This window comes from Anabrus simplex, chromosome 13 (assembly GCF_040414725.1).
Source record: "Anabrus simplex isolate iqAnaSimp1 chromosome 13, ASM4041472v1, whole genome shotgun sequence".
Taxonomy (NCBI): Eukaryota; Metazoa; Arthropoda; class Insecta; order Orthoptera; family Tettigoniidae; genus Anabrus; species Anabrus simplex.
The window spans coordinates 26379243-26394941 of NC_090277.1; the positions used below are offsets into that span (position 1 = coordinate 26379243).

General features: G+C 36.8%; 1 long non-coding RNA gene across 1 annotated transcript in view; it reads right to left on the reverse strand.

The window, feature by feature from the left end:
• Positions 1-985: 985 nt before the first annotated feature.
• Positions 986-15699, reverse strand: part of LOC137502891 (uncharacterized) — a 38569-nt gene continuing 23855 nt past the window's right edge. The window contains exon 3 of the long non-coding RNA XR_011018900.1: positions 986-1121. This is a non-coding gene — a long non-coding RNA (uncharacterized lncRNA). The remainder of the gene's footprint in view (positions 1122-15699) is intronic.

Consider the following 15699-nt stretch of genomic DNA (forward strand, 5'->3'; position numbering starts at 1 on the left):
CTCAGACATCACTCGAATATGGACCCTCATCACTATGTGCAAGCAGATGAAGGTCAAAAAGATTAGATTTGCCAATGACCTTCCTACCAAATTCCTCTCACAGGAATGTGGACGCTCACCAGTATCTTGAAGCTGATGATGGCGAAGGGTAGACATCTTGGAAAACGTCTTACCAAATATATATCAAGAACATGGACGCTCGCCAGTATGTGTATGCAATTTTAGGCGAAGGGACAATTTCTGAGATAAACTTGTTTCCACACACCTTACTGAAAAGTGGACGCTCACCAGTATATGTAGGTGTTGCCGACGATGAGACTTTCAAGTAAACTACTTACCAAATTGATCACAGGAATAACGATGCTCACTTGTATGTGTAAGCAACTGTCGGCGAAGAGTAGATTTCTCACAAACCTTCGTACTACATTCAACACATGAATGTGGCCCCATCATTGGTATGTATAACCAGATGTCGCCGTAGACTCGACTTATGGAAGAACTTCCTACCACATGTCTCACAGGAATGTGGACCTTCACCAGCATGTATAACCAGGTGTTTGCGAAGATAATCACTATGAGAAAACTTCTTACCACATGTCTCACAGGAATGTGGACGTTCATCGGTATGTGTAAGCAGGTGTTGCCGAAGAGAAGTCCTCCTAGCAAACTTCTTATCACACTGATGACAGGAAAGTGGACGTTCTACAGTATGTGTTATCTGGTGATCGCGAAGATACACCTTATGAGAAAACTTCTTGCTGCATATTTTACAGGAATGAGGACGATCATTAGTATGAGTAAGCAGGTGTTGACGAAGGTGCGACTTCTGAGAAAACTTTCTATCACATTGATAACAAGAATATGGACGATCACCAGTATGTGTAAGCAGGTGTCGCCGAAGTCTCGACTTAAGAGGAAACTTAGAAGCACATTCATTACAACAGAATGCCCTCTGTCTAATGGGATGGATAGAGCTAGCTTCAGGGTCACGTAACACGTCTTGGTTGCTGTCATTATGAGTGGGCAAAATGCACATTACCTCACTTCCGTTTTTCAATATGTTGCAGCTAGTGTTACATGAACCCTCTGGAACTTCGGTCAATAATGCAACGTTCCCGAATCTAGAAAAAAAAAGTTAATATATTTTACGAGTAAGATAACAAAATGAAATACAATATCCAAAAGCAAATGCAATATATGTACCAAAATTGCTTCTAATCACATTGCATAGAACTCCAAATCAAAATAATTTCAGATAAAGGCCCTAACACATAAGTCCATATAATTTCCAATTGCCAAATTGAAAGTTTGCACTTAACAACAGCACATCCAAACAATTCAAGAGGGTCCAATATGGAAGGAATGACTGTGAGAATCCTTCTCTTAGTGATTTCCTTACGTGCAATCTTTAAGTTTATTTGTAACTGAAACTCATGAAATTAGGGATGCCAAAAAATACCTAATAATTAAGCTTGTAATTCGTAATAAGACCTTTAATTATTTCCAGACATTTAAACAAAGACATTAACACTGGTTCCACATGGCGACGACTTAGGTCACTGGCTATTGGCAAATCACTTGCGAAGCATACTGATCCCGAGGTGTCCCTTGATTAATTAAATACATATTTCTCCAAGGAATGTCTCACTCCTGTTACAACGACAGTACAAAACACCATTGACAATATATTAAGGCAACAATCCCCAGTCTGTCCTGTATTTGAATTTGATACCGTTACAGAGCATGAAGTAAGAAGGGAAGATATTTCAATAAAATCTCACGCAACAGGAGCTGATGAAATTCCCATTTCATTCGTGACTTACATAATCGTCATAATATTGCCCATTTTTACGCATTTACTTAATACCTGTCTTACTTCAGGCAAAATCCCAATTAAATGAAAAGATGCACTCATTGTGCCTGTCCAAAAAACCTTTCCTGCAAGCAATACATCTGACTACCGACCTATCTGCATACTCACAGCACTTTCTGAGGTTCTAGAGAAGATATTGCATAAACAAATTGTTAAATACCTTGAAAAACATTCTGTACTTGACCCCTTACAGTCTGGTTTTAAGAAAGGACACAGTAATGCAACAACACTAATCAAAATCACGGAAGACATTAGACGGGCTATGGACGAACGAAAACCGACAAAACTTATCGTTCTAGACTTTAGCATTGCGCTTGACACTGTAAATATAGACATATTGTTAGCTAAGTTACAAAAACTTCACATGGCTCCTGCTATTCAGCCAATGGACTCATACCTCAAAAACAGACACAAGCGAGTTGTATCAAACATGAAGACTACAGAATGGAAGACTTAGCTATTTGGCGTTCCCCAAGGGTCTATACTTGGACCTCTTTTATTCTTAATCTATATTGGTGACATTTCTTCTCATCTGAACGACTGCAACTATCATCTTTATGCTGACGATCTTCAGATATAATCACACCTTAAAGTCCTCGACATTGACAAAGCAATCCACCATATGAACTCGACATTAAATTCAATTAGCTCGTATGCTAAAGAGAACTGCCTATTTATTTAGCAGAAGAAAACGCAAGCAATCATAATAGGACAATCTAGACTTTTAAATACAGTAAACATCATACAACAGCCTAATCTCATGCTCTGTGTGAAACTATGCCTTTTCAGAAGTCTGTAAAAACTAGGCACTGTCAGGAATGACACATTAAACTGGAATGACCATATAACAAGTGTCTGCAGAAAGGTATATGCATCTCTTCACCCCCTAAAAATGAAACAATCCATTCTTCCAAACAGCATGAAAATAAAACTTATTCAAACTCTCATTTTTCCAATAATTTATTACTGTGATGTCGTATTAACCGATGCAACTGCAGAACAAACTATGAAACATCAAACGGCAGCGAACTCTTGCATACGATTCTCACCGCTCACCACCCTCTAGGCACCCCGATACCACCTAGGGGTGATGAGGTGAAAAACCTTATCCACCAGGGAGAGAGAAAAAGAGAGAGAGAAAGAGAGAGAGAGAGAGAGAGAGAGAGAGAGAGAGAGAGAGGGAGAGAGATAGAGACCCTGGTGAGAAGGTTGTTAGCGTGTCCGCCCCAAAATGGGAGTAATAGCGAACACGAGGAAGAAGAAGGGCACAAGAAGAAAAACACCGAAGTTCAAGCACAATTTAAAAACAAGAAATCATAGAAATAACTTACCGGGAGCAGCGAGGAAGACAACTAAAAGGCCGTGGAAGTTAATCAGAGGCAGTGCTCCACCGAACGTGGCGAATGAAAACCAGCATTTACATGAAGTTTAAAAAACTTAATGGAAGGGCAAATAGTAAGTAACAAACCAAGTTATTAAGATGATAAAGCCTAAGTTTATTTTTAAAACGTAATGGCAAAATGTAAATAAAATCAACATACGGTTGAAAAATGGAAAAGGAAATTAACAATAAGTAAAATAAGTTAGAATATACCCAGGTGGGGTTTTAAAGAAAATTAATTCATTACTAAATAACAATTAATGAAAGATAAATACTCTTTAACAGATAATAAATGGGGAGCTTTATGAAAACAACAAAGAAGGAAAGGGGTGACCTCCGTACCAAATAAAATGTAATCAGAAAACAACGGAAAACCAATAGACTCTCTTACATAAGTACAACTTGAAATAAAATGTGATCGATCACGGATAGTTATTTAATAAAAAAACTAAGTTAACAATTATTCAATAAACTGGATCTTCAACGCGGTCGTTTCTAATAATTACCAGATTTGAAAACGTTCAGTTTACACCAAGGACAGTTTCCAAGGCAAACAGAATTTTACGTAAAAATACCTCCTCACGCGGGGCAAGGAAATGGTAACACAACATTTAAGGAGGAGAAAATAAATAAATTAATTTAAACAGTAAACGATACACTCAACCCCGAAATATATATAATTCAAGATCCACACAGGCTCAACACGCCAGACAACAATTCACCCGACAACAATCCACACACGAACCGTCGCCAAGGTAACCACCAAAAAACAAGCAAGGCCTCCTAATACCCGGAGGAAAAACAGGCCAGAGAAAATAATTAAATTCACCCAAACCCCAGAAGGGGGGGGGGAGAAGAAAACCTACCAAACGAATTAGAAAACAAAACACAGGAAAGCAAACAGAAAGCCGAAAGAGGTAAGGTTCGGTACCTTGGAGACTGTACCTTGGTTTACAAAGAAAGTTACAATTTAAAATGCCAAAGTAGATCAGTAAAATTTTAAATTAATAATTCCAATTTAGTTCATGGTGAACCTTCCACATTACTGTGATTAGTTGCCGAAACAGTTTTCCAGATTTTCGATACCACACACGCAAATAGGAATAAATTTAACGGCGAAGTCCAAATATTTATTATTATTATTATTATTATTATTTTTCCAGAAATCTTCGAAAATATCAAAATCCTCTTCAGGACGACGTTTAAAGTGTGTCAAACACTGGTACGTACCTTAGGTGATGAAGAAATGAGAAGAATTTTTAACCTGACATTGTTGACGAAGAAATACAGTCAAGCCACCGGGATCCAGACCTCGTTGTGAAGTATCCAGACGAAAAATAAATCTAAAACATGGTCAGAAGGAATGGCAGGAGGTCTCCAATTAGTTCATCTGGGGCAAATCCCCGTTATCGGGAGATTACGGTGGTTTCCAGCTACTCCACGACTCCATGACGCCGGACACAAAACCACACGAGCTCGCTATCATGGCGGACTCAAGCGAACTGCCTCTCGCGTCGGCAAGCAAGCGAGGAGGAGGCCAGTTTTGCCTGGTAGCAGGTCTACGCATGCGCAACCAAACAGAGCTAGGAGATACTGCGCGCGGCTTACATTAGTTTAAAACGGTATGTCGAGCAGTCCATTGACAAAGATATTCTAGGGCTCACAGGCCAGTTCAAAATGTTTATAAGGGGGAGGCTCACATTATTTAATATTGTCACACGATTGATATTTTCTTTCAACTTCAGGACACATATTTCCCCTTATAATGAGAAGCTCTCCTGGCTGAAAATTGATCAACTGAGGAATTTAAATACTGCGACACTAATTTTTCGACTTCTGAACGAATCTACACCAGAATACCTATCCTCATATTTTAACATCCTCTCATCTAACCATGGACATAATACCAGATCGACTTCTACCCTTATGATACCAGTTAATCATTAATCTGTATACAGCCACTCTTTCCAAGTGTCTGGGGCAAGGCTATGGAACACACTCCCTGTCAGTATACGTAATAGCACTTCAACAGTCTCATTTAAACGGTCTTGTCGAGATTTCCTCTTAAATACGTGATCAACTTGTATGAATGTTAGTGCGTATGAGTGAGAGGGTGATTTAAAACTAGTGTTAGGTGCTGTAGATGTAGACAGGCCGGATAATATTAATCATTAAAATTACAATTATAATCTGTTATAATATTACTCCATAAATTCAGGTAGCTCCTAGGGACTGTTAATGTTACTTTACCAAAGTATGTGATTATGTACTGTACGTATTCGTTAAGTGTAAGAGAGGGCCATGGGCCCTGAAATAAATAAATAAATAAATAAATAAATAAATAAATAAATAAATAAATAAATAAATAAATAAATAAATAAATAAATAAATAAATAAATAAATAAATAAATAAATAAATAAATAAATAAATAAATAAATAAATAAATAAATAAATAAATAAATAAATAAATAAATAAATAAATAAATAAATAAATAAATAAATAAATAAATAAATAAATAAATAAATAAATAAATAAATAAATAAATAAATAAATAAATAAATAAATAAATAAATAAATAAATAAATAAATAAATAAATAAATAAATAAATAAATAAATAAATAAATAAATAAATAAATAAATAAATAAATAAATAAATAAATAAATAAATAAATAAATAAATAAATAAATAAATAAATAAATAAATAAATAAATAAATAAATAAATAAATAAATAAATAAATAAATAAATAAATAAATAAATAAATAAATAAATAAATAAATAAATAAATAAATAAATAAATAAATAAATAAATAAATAAATAAATAAATAAATAAATAAATAAATAAATAAATAAATAAATAAATAAATAAATAAATAAATAAATAAATAAATAAATAAATAAATAAATAAATAAATAAATAAATAAATAAATAAATAAATAAATAAATAAATAAATAAATAAATAAATAAATAAATAAATAAATAAATAAATAAATAAATAAATAAATAAATAAATAAATAAATAAATAAATAAATAAATAAATAAATAAATAAATAAATAAATAAATAAATAAATAAATAAATAAATAAATAAATAAATAAATAAATAAATAAATAAATAAATAAATAAATAAATGTTTTAATAGCTTCAACCTTAGTGTGGCTACATGTTGACAAGATTTCTCTATCATCTACATGGACATTGGCAAGGGCTTCTGGACAATTTGACATCCAATTTCTGATTCACATGTGTACTACAAAGCCAGGAAGAAATTTCTGACTGAAGCCACTCAGTTACTTCAAATGAGCTAGTACCTGTCAACACGGCGTCAATGAAAAAAAAGAAAATGCAAATAGGGTGAGATTCTGTATGTTCCTCAGCAAGTTGAACTTGAAATTTTGGAGCAAGAAATGTGGCAGAACTTGCAAAATTAGTAAGGTGGCAGTCTTTGATCTCTTCATCATAGGATTCATGCCTCGTAATATTCACAAGACATCAGTGGTTGGGATGTATTAACACAAATTTGTATATCTTAGCAATATCAGCTGAAAGAGTAACAACTTCTGAAAACAGTAGACAGGAAGTCAGGCTGAATTTCAGGATCAACAATTTACAAAGAGGTCAAAGCTATTCCATTTCAATGTTTACAACATCTGCCAAACTGAACACTTGGCTTGGTTTTCATGCTAGAATCTTTGAGCACACAATGATGGGGCATATAAGAGCTTAATGAATTAGATGTCTCAAGGAGTGCAATTTCCATGTGTCCCGTTTCACTGTATTCACCTATGAAAATTACATATAGCTGTTTCAAATCTAGAAATGCAGCAAACTTATTTTCAATGTGTTTGAGCGTTTTAACAGAATTATGCTTAGACTGAGCTACTGGTGACACTTCAGGACGAATAAGAAATTTGCCAACAAAACCGCCAGAATCATCCATTTGATCATTATTCAAGAAAATGTCCTTCACATGCCCTTTCTTCAGGAGTAAGAAATGGTTCAGGGAGTTCTTTAAGCTTCCAAAACCTTTGCCATTTTGTGTAAAGAGAATCAAGATTTATATGCCTGGCACACCGAACCTTGGCGTTATTCTTAACACAGAACTCGGGAATGGTGCCTGACAATCCCCAAACAAATTTGGTAAGCTACAAAGGTGGGATAACCTTCCTTATGCAAGGTATTAGAAGACAAAATTTCATAGTAGAATTACGTCATTAGCATGATATAATTGGCAGAATGCTGATTAAATATACTAACCCTTAAAATGATATCACGAGCAATATACCAACTGAAGCATTCAATTTGCTGTGCAGGAAGTTGGCTTGTGGTTGTATTCACGACTACACGGTTCAACTTCAATGTATAATCTTATGCAATAGAGAACGAAACAAGGTTGCATATTGATCTTCAATATTGCTTATACCAAATATAGGTAGCAAAAATCGTAGTACAAATGTCAAGCTTCGTGACAAGACTACAAGACACTAAGGATAAGTGACTTCCCCATTGTAAAAAAAATCTTTAATTGGACAATTTCTCCTGAACTGTTCTTCACTGCTAATCAAGCTGTGCTTAGCTAAATATTTGAGAGGGTGACACACTTGCAGAAATTCTAATATTTATGTCATCATTGGGAATCGTTTGGTCATTACCAACCAATAAGGTGTGGGGTCCATTGTACCAGGGACAGTTGTGTTGCTTACACTGTTTAGATAAAAGAAAAGCAAAGAAACATAGAGACCAAAGGTTATTTTCCCCAACAAACTTGCGGCAATAATGTTTGTTTTTTGTTTGTTCGAACTTTGTACAATCAGGATTGCAATGATTATCAAGTTTGCAACACTTACAATTAAAGGAGGTGCTCTTGTTGGTATTATGAAGTAAAATCTAAAATGAATGACAATGACAAAATGACCGTGAGTCTAAAACAATCAGTAGATCCAATTCACAATGCCTTATTTTCAGAGTTAATGCATGTTGTCCAAAAGGGTCCAAAATCCATGTCACTGCCCCTTGCAATAGTATTAATTACTGGTAATGCAGAGCCATGGCCATCCTCCAATGCTGGTAATAATCACAAGTATCACACTCATGGCATTTGTCGCATGGTGGTATTAATCACAGGTAACATACATAAATGGCACCACTCACAGGTAACACAGACCAATGGTGTTCCCCACATTAGGGTACTATTCACAAGCAATGCAGACCGATGGTATTCCACACATAGTGGGACTAAACATTCTCACCGACTAGATTAATGATGATGACGGCATTTCTTGTTTAAAGGGGCCTACCCGCAAGGTACCACACCCCACTGGTACGAGGTGCAACAGAATGAAATGATAATTAAAACTTCAACATATATTCATTGACAAGAATCTAAAGTGAATTACGATGACAAATTAGCATGTAATCAAAACAATCGGTGGATCTAATTGACAATGCTTTAATAACTTCTCTATGCAGGGTAAGATTAGAAATAATTTCAGGATAAAACATACAACTTAGCTTGGAGTCCCAACGCTCGATTCTGCATCAGCCTGTTTGCATCCCGTCATCCGTGTGGTTTCCTCCTCGACAGAGCGAGTTTGCTGTATGATTTATAGGTCCTATGGCCAAGAATATCCACTCAAGAGATGGTAAATTCGAATCCGCAGCTCAGAAGATAGTTTTAAACTGGTTTCACATTTTCATACAAGCTTCTTAACATAATGTCACTGTAGTGTGAAACTCCTCCTCAAAGACTTAGTAGAACTTGATCTCCTCCTTATGGAGTACTCGGTACTCATTTCCGTTACAAAGTTTAGTAAACCGCATATATATATCGAACCTCTTGACACACATACAAAATTACACCTTTATCGAATAGACCTAAATGAATTGCTGTTAAAATTTATACTTCACCCATTCAGATTAAAATAAATGCCTTCCTGACCACCACCATTAAGAATTAAATCCTGAATCTCTGAGTTCTGAGATAGAGAGATTTGAACCCCAAAAACTACAAATTCCATAACAGATAAATGTGTTGACACTTGTATTCACTTAGCTAACTGGTATTCATATGATCTTTTGACAGACAATTGGTTCATCATGAGATTCGACTATTGAGTAGTAAGAATGAAAACCTGCAACCTGTTTTCCAGTCATTGACCGGGTCAGGGAAGGAATGAACGAAGCCCCCATCTTGCGGCGAGGAGAGGAATTGTGCCGGCTGCCGAGCCCTGTCGCACTCCTGTGAGGCAATGATTAATAACTGACAGATGAATGACATTAAATGATATTCGAGTGTGTTGCTGGAATGAAAAATGACGGGGAAAACCGGAGTACCCAGAGAAAACCTGTCCTGCCTCCACTTTGTGCAGCACAAATCTCACATGGAGTGACCAGGTCTTGAACCACAGAATCCAGCGGTACGCGGCCGACATGCTGCCGCCTGAGCCACAGAGGCTACTATTGAGTAGTATCACTATTATAATTAAACTTACGTTTTAGTGGTCCAGCTTTTCAATCCTATATTATGCAATGTGTATAGACTATATAGTATTGAAAAAGTGGACCATTAAAACATAAGTTTAATTATTATTGTGACCACAATTCAATACGGATCAAAACCATGAAGTTCATATCCTATGATATTGAGTAGTATGGCAAGGCAACTATGAACTGTGACATAACAACTGCAACAAAACAAACAGAAAGCACCATCAGTAAGAAATATAGCACTTGCAGGAAAAGCTTCTTCCATGGTGTCTGGAAATTCTATACCACCACCACCACCACCACCACCACCACCACCATGAGGACACCAAATTGCGATAGAGAAGAACGCAGGGAAGCAGGCTAGGACCCTGGAAGACAGTGATTCCCCAAGCCCAAATCACTGCATGTAGCTTGCTGTTGCTCCTGAGGAATAAATCCCACTTGTATTGACTGGCAGAACACACACACACACACACCTCTCAATCTCTACATCAGAGTGATATGCTAGCACAGTTCCATGTACCAGTTGCGAACTACTCGCTGGTATTTACGCCATTAAATATCAGGATCTAAGCAGATGCAGCAAAAAACACCACATTGCTCAGAAAAGTACAACAACGCAGTGGCACAGCAACAAACACTGGTCTTCTTGACCCATTCTAAATACTGATGATTAGAAATCTGAATCTAGATATCAACCACTCACTTCCAATATAAAATATTATCACCAAGCTTCTGCCCAATGCCACAAGAGATTATTTCCTAGAAATTCGGTAGAGCAAAGATGGCCACACCACCAAAACTTCTAGAAATTATTACACAGTCCTAGTCAACAAAATAAGACTGGCGCATTTTGGACACATGGCGCAGCACAGAACCTGGCTCACAATGCGGCGCAACTAACTGCCTTTGAGTCCAGCCTCCACCTAGTCAGTGGTGGCACATGGGGTTGATAGCAGCCACATGGACGACGTTATTGCTGGCCATCTTCAGAAACAGGGACATCAAATATTCCGGCCATTCAGATCCGGAATTCTAACGGACACACCTCGCTGATGCGTATCCTCTCCCGGAATATGGCATAAATGAACCAGCTTCTGAGGGTTGGTTCTTCGCTGATCTACGTGAAGCGATATCATTTGGGAGGCCTCATGGTCATCTTGACATGACACTGACGGAGACACTGCGATCACTGCCAATTCTATGATCACCCTAAAATTACCTTGTTCAAAATATATGTGTGATTTGTAGTGGTCAACACACCTCAAGTGCTTTCACAAAAAAGGGATCACTCATATACAAAACTAGCAGTGAAGATCATCCACCTTCTCAGTTAAGTGCAAGGGTAAACGTTAACCTTCTCCCACTCAGCCTTCCACTCTTCTCCTACTTCTACTGAGAACATTCTAAAAACCATCACTATGGAGCTCCAGAATATTCTCCCATTCGAATGCCCTGATGTTCTGTATCAGATCCAGCTAGCGGCGCGATTCATCTTCCACACTCACTTTGACGGAACGTTCTCTGGGATGTGAAAGCACTGTGCATTATTTGTCTTTGATCCTAGTTCACTGTTGTAGTAAATGAAAGTTTATTATGATAATGTGTGTTCTTTAAGGGTCAAGTGACCGCTGCCCCAACAGACGTCACGGAGCGGTAGCAATTAGTATTCATAAATCCATCCCTCCAGAACAACATTATCATTCTTACATGAATATCTATCTGAAAACTTAAAAATAAAAATCACAAATGGAAAGAAAATAATAGCCTTAGCAAGAATTTATATGCCTCTTGGCTATTGCCCACCTGAGATATTTGTAGAATATACCAATCATAAATACAGTACTTACATCATGATCACATATTTTAAAATTACATCATATACACAACAATAACAAGAAACTATTTACGATCAACTATTGCATGATGTTGACTTACCATTCCCTTTCCCCAAACCGTCCAACATCAAATACGAGCCCTGAATGTCTGATCCTCAGCCCAAACCTAGCAACGAACTGTAACATTACCATTCTACCTTCAGTGGGAAATGACCATGTCCCTGTCCTACTGAATATCAAAACTGTGCTAACAAACCCACAGCAACATAACTAACATCCCCAAACAGTCACACGGTATATATGAGCCTATTGGGTAGCACACAGACAAACAATATAATTTTTTTTTTTGCTAGGGGCTGTACGTCGCACCGACACAGATAGGTCTTATGGCGACGATGGGATAGGAAAGGCCTAGGAGTTGGAAGGAAGCGGCCGTGGCCTTAATTAAGGTACAGCCCCAGCATTTGCCTGGTGTGAAAATGGGAAACCAAACAATATTACACATGCTGAGCCACCTACTTCACAGCACCAATTACAAGATAAAATAAATTAGAATCCCCACTAACTATTGTCAACCGACTACATATTCCCCACCACACCTCCAATCCTCCCAAACCTCCCCTGCCATGCTAAGCACTCCAAATATTAAAATATTCCCATGAACAATAGAAGGCATACCTTCCAACCTGTGACCCAAATATCAGGAAATACTGTTAGAGATGCTTGATCATTCATCAAGGCTATTAAAAGAAAAACATGTGCAAATACTTGCACTGAGTTTTCCAACACCACTGACGCTCGCAAATACCGGACCAAGTTAAAACAACTGACAAATTAAAAGCAATCCTACCCCTATTATCTAATAATACTTAACAAATCTGCACTCAGTGATAATAAAACAAAGACTGACATTTTTGCATTTCATTATAAAGTAATTTTCTCGCCATCTTTTGATCCCAATATCTACCATCCTGACCACGATACAATATCGGAATATGCGGGTATCATAAAAATCCTATTTGCCCTATCTTTGAATTCCCTCCAGCTCTTGACTCTCGACATCCCCTGAATTATCCTATTACAGTCTAAGATACACAAGACACACTCAGGACTACAAAGAACACTGCCCCTGGACTAGATCAAATTTCTTACCGACACATAAAAGAAGTTCCATATCCCTTCCCACAACTCTGAAATAAAGTATACACCATAATTCTCGATACTGGATTCTTCCCCTATCTTCCACCCAAATTGGGTACATACCAAAATTTTGTTATTTTGAAAACCCCGAAAACTACCATCCCAATTAAATTCATATCGTCCCATAAGTCTGCTAACAGTGTGTTCTAAAATATTAGAAATCATCTTAGCTCACTGTATATACACCTATCTCGACTCCCTCCATCTCATACCACAGTACCACGCCAGTTTCTATCCTCGGCACTCCATAAATAACCATGTCTTTCATATCTCTGTATCCATCATTCATTAAATCTCAGCTATAGACGCCCAAGAGAGTTTCGGTTTACTCGGTCTGCCATCTAGTGGGCCTAGAGTAAAACGGAACGTCGAAACTGATGAGCAGACAGACAGATGGCGTCAAATTGAAATGTCTGCACACGGTACCTGAGGCCATATGTTTATTATTATTATTTATTTTTCTGTATCCATCACAAAATATTTACCTACAAAAATACGTGCAGCCCTTACCAGTCTTGATGTTGAGAATGCCTTTCAACGGATTGATATATAAACTCCATCACCTTCCAGTTCCAATGACAATCACCCATTTCCTAGCCAAAATCAGTATCCATAAGACATTTACCTACAAGTTTCCAATTAAAGCAGGAGTACCACTCTCACCACTTTTGTATGTCCTGTGGCTGTAGAATCCAATATCTGATCCTTGCAATCCTGTCTTCAAACCAATTTAAATGATCTCGAACAATCTCTGACAAATCAAAATTAATTTAAGCAAAAAAAATATATAATTTTTTCCTAATCATAATTTGTAGATGTCGTCCCAATAAGAAACTCCTTCTAACCTTAAGTAATCAACCCCTAGCTGTAACGACCACACTTACATACCTAGGCATAACGTTTCAAAATAATTTTCAATGGAATGTATATTTGGACCAAATTTATAAAAAGGCATCCCACAGCATTCACCTCCTGCACTGGCTGTTAGGTCAAACCTGGGGATTAAATGCCATACAAATCACACCTCCTACCAAGCACCGCTTCCGATTCAGACAATAGATACATTTAAACTCAAAATGGAATTATGGACAAATACAGATCACACGTCTCATGCCGAGGTTCTTCAACTTATTTTTCTCATTTAAAGTTAAAAACTTCATGATTGTTCCGTATTGAATAGAGAAATAAGAAGATGTACAATATTATAGGGAAGGATCCACCTTTCAATACTCCGTAGTAAGTTGAACTAAAAAGTAGTTACAACCTGTTTATAAACAGGTAATATTGTACATCATCTTATTTTTCTCTTCCTCAGAAATTATGACAACTTGGCTTATTCACATGGAGAGGAATTGGTTAATGATGTTATGTCATCGATTGTATACTTAAATTTAAAATATATATAAACTAGCTGATGTACCCGTGCTTTGCTACGGGATTCTCAGAAAGATTGACTTTGTGGTTTTCCTAACTGAAGTCAACATAGATAGATAGATAGATAGACATGATTTATTTTAACTGGCAAAGTTAGGGACACGTGTCCCTATCTTACACTTAACCAGTGAAATACATAATTAACATAAAAATATATAACATGCTGAATAAATGAAAAAAGAGACTGAAACAAATTACTACGGTACTATGCTATCCTGCTGTACATAAAAATAACTATTATAATACACAATATAAATTAACAGTTTGCTTCCTGCGAAGAAATTAACATACAACAAAGATCGAATTACAATTTCAATAATAATAATAATAATAATGTAGATAAACCTACTAATATTTACAATTAATTGGTCCAATTCCAGAAGTATATCACATTGACGAATGTTCAGTTTTCATGTGATTGCTGTGGGTGAAAAACATTGCAAAATGGGGATAGGGATAAGGATAACTATGCAGGAAACCACAGCTGAGTACTTTCTAACACTACTGATGAATAATAATAATAATAATAAGAAGAAGAAGAAGAAGAAGAAGAGGAAGAAGAAGAAGGACCATGGGGAGAAGAAGAAGAAGGAGGATGAGAAGAAGAAGAAGAAGGAGGATGAGAAGAAGAAGAATTACCATTAGTAGAAGAAAAAGAAGACTGTCGCACTACGGGCTCGTTTCATAGAGATATTTTGAACACACACTTTTAAATCTTCCGTGGTTTGATATCCCTCTGACCTCCTGCGGAAGGAAGTTCCATTCACAGCTGGCCACAACAGTGAAGGAATTGTTGTAGGTTGAGGATTTATGCTTAGGAATAGCGAGCAGTGTCGAGCTCAGCGCTCTGGTGTTTTTATCATGGTGTTCAGAAAGGCTATGAAATCGTTCATACAGGTAAGATGGGGATTGTAAGGTAAGGATTCGGTGCAATGAAGTCAGGGTATGCAGCTTGCGTCTGTCTTCAAGGCGTAGCCATCCGAGGTCGACGTAAGACTGGGTAACATGATCTGAAAATTTCAGATTACATATAAATCTTACACAGGCATTCTGTGCACGTTGTAGTTTATCTCGAAGCTCGGTTTTCACATCTTTGTAAACTACGTCACAATAATCGAATATTGGAAGAACGAGGGTTTCAACTAGTTTCTTCTTTAAACTGAACGGAAAAGTAAATTTGAAATTGTTTAATGTGTGCAACGTAGCAAAAACTCGTCTACTCACAGATATTACCTGATCCGTCCACGAGAGGTGCTGGTCAATGGTTACTCCGAGATTTTTTACGCTCTTGCAAAAGGGCAAAACTTGATTTTGAAGTTGAACGTCGGGGATGGACGTGCGGAAATTGTCGGAAATAAGTCTTGGGTGGGCAATTACTATAGTTTGGGACTTTTTTGGGTTCAAAATAAGTCCATGCTGGTAAGACCATTTACTTATGGCCTCTAGATCCATGTTAATTTTCTCGATTGCTGTCAAAACG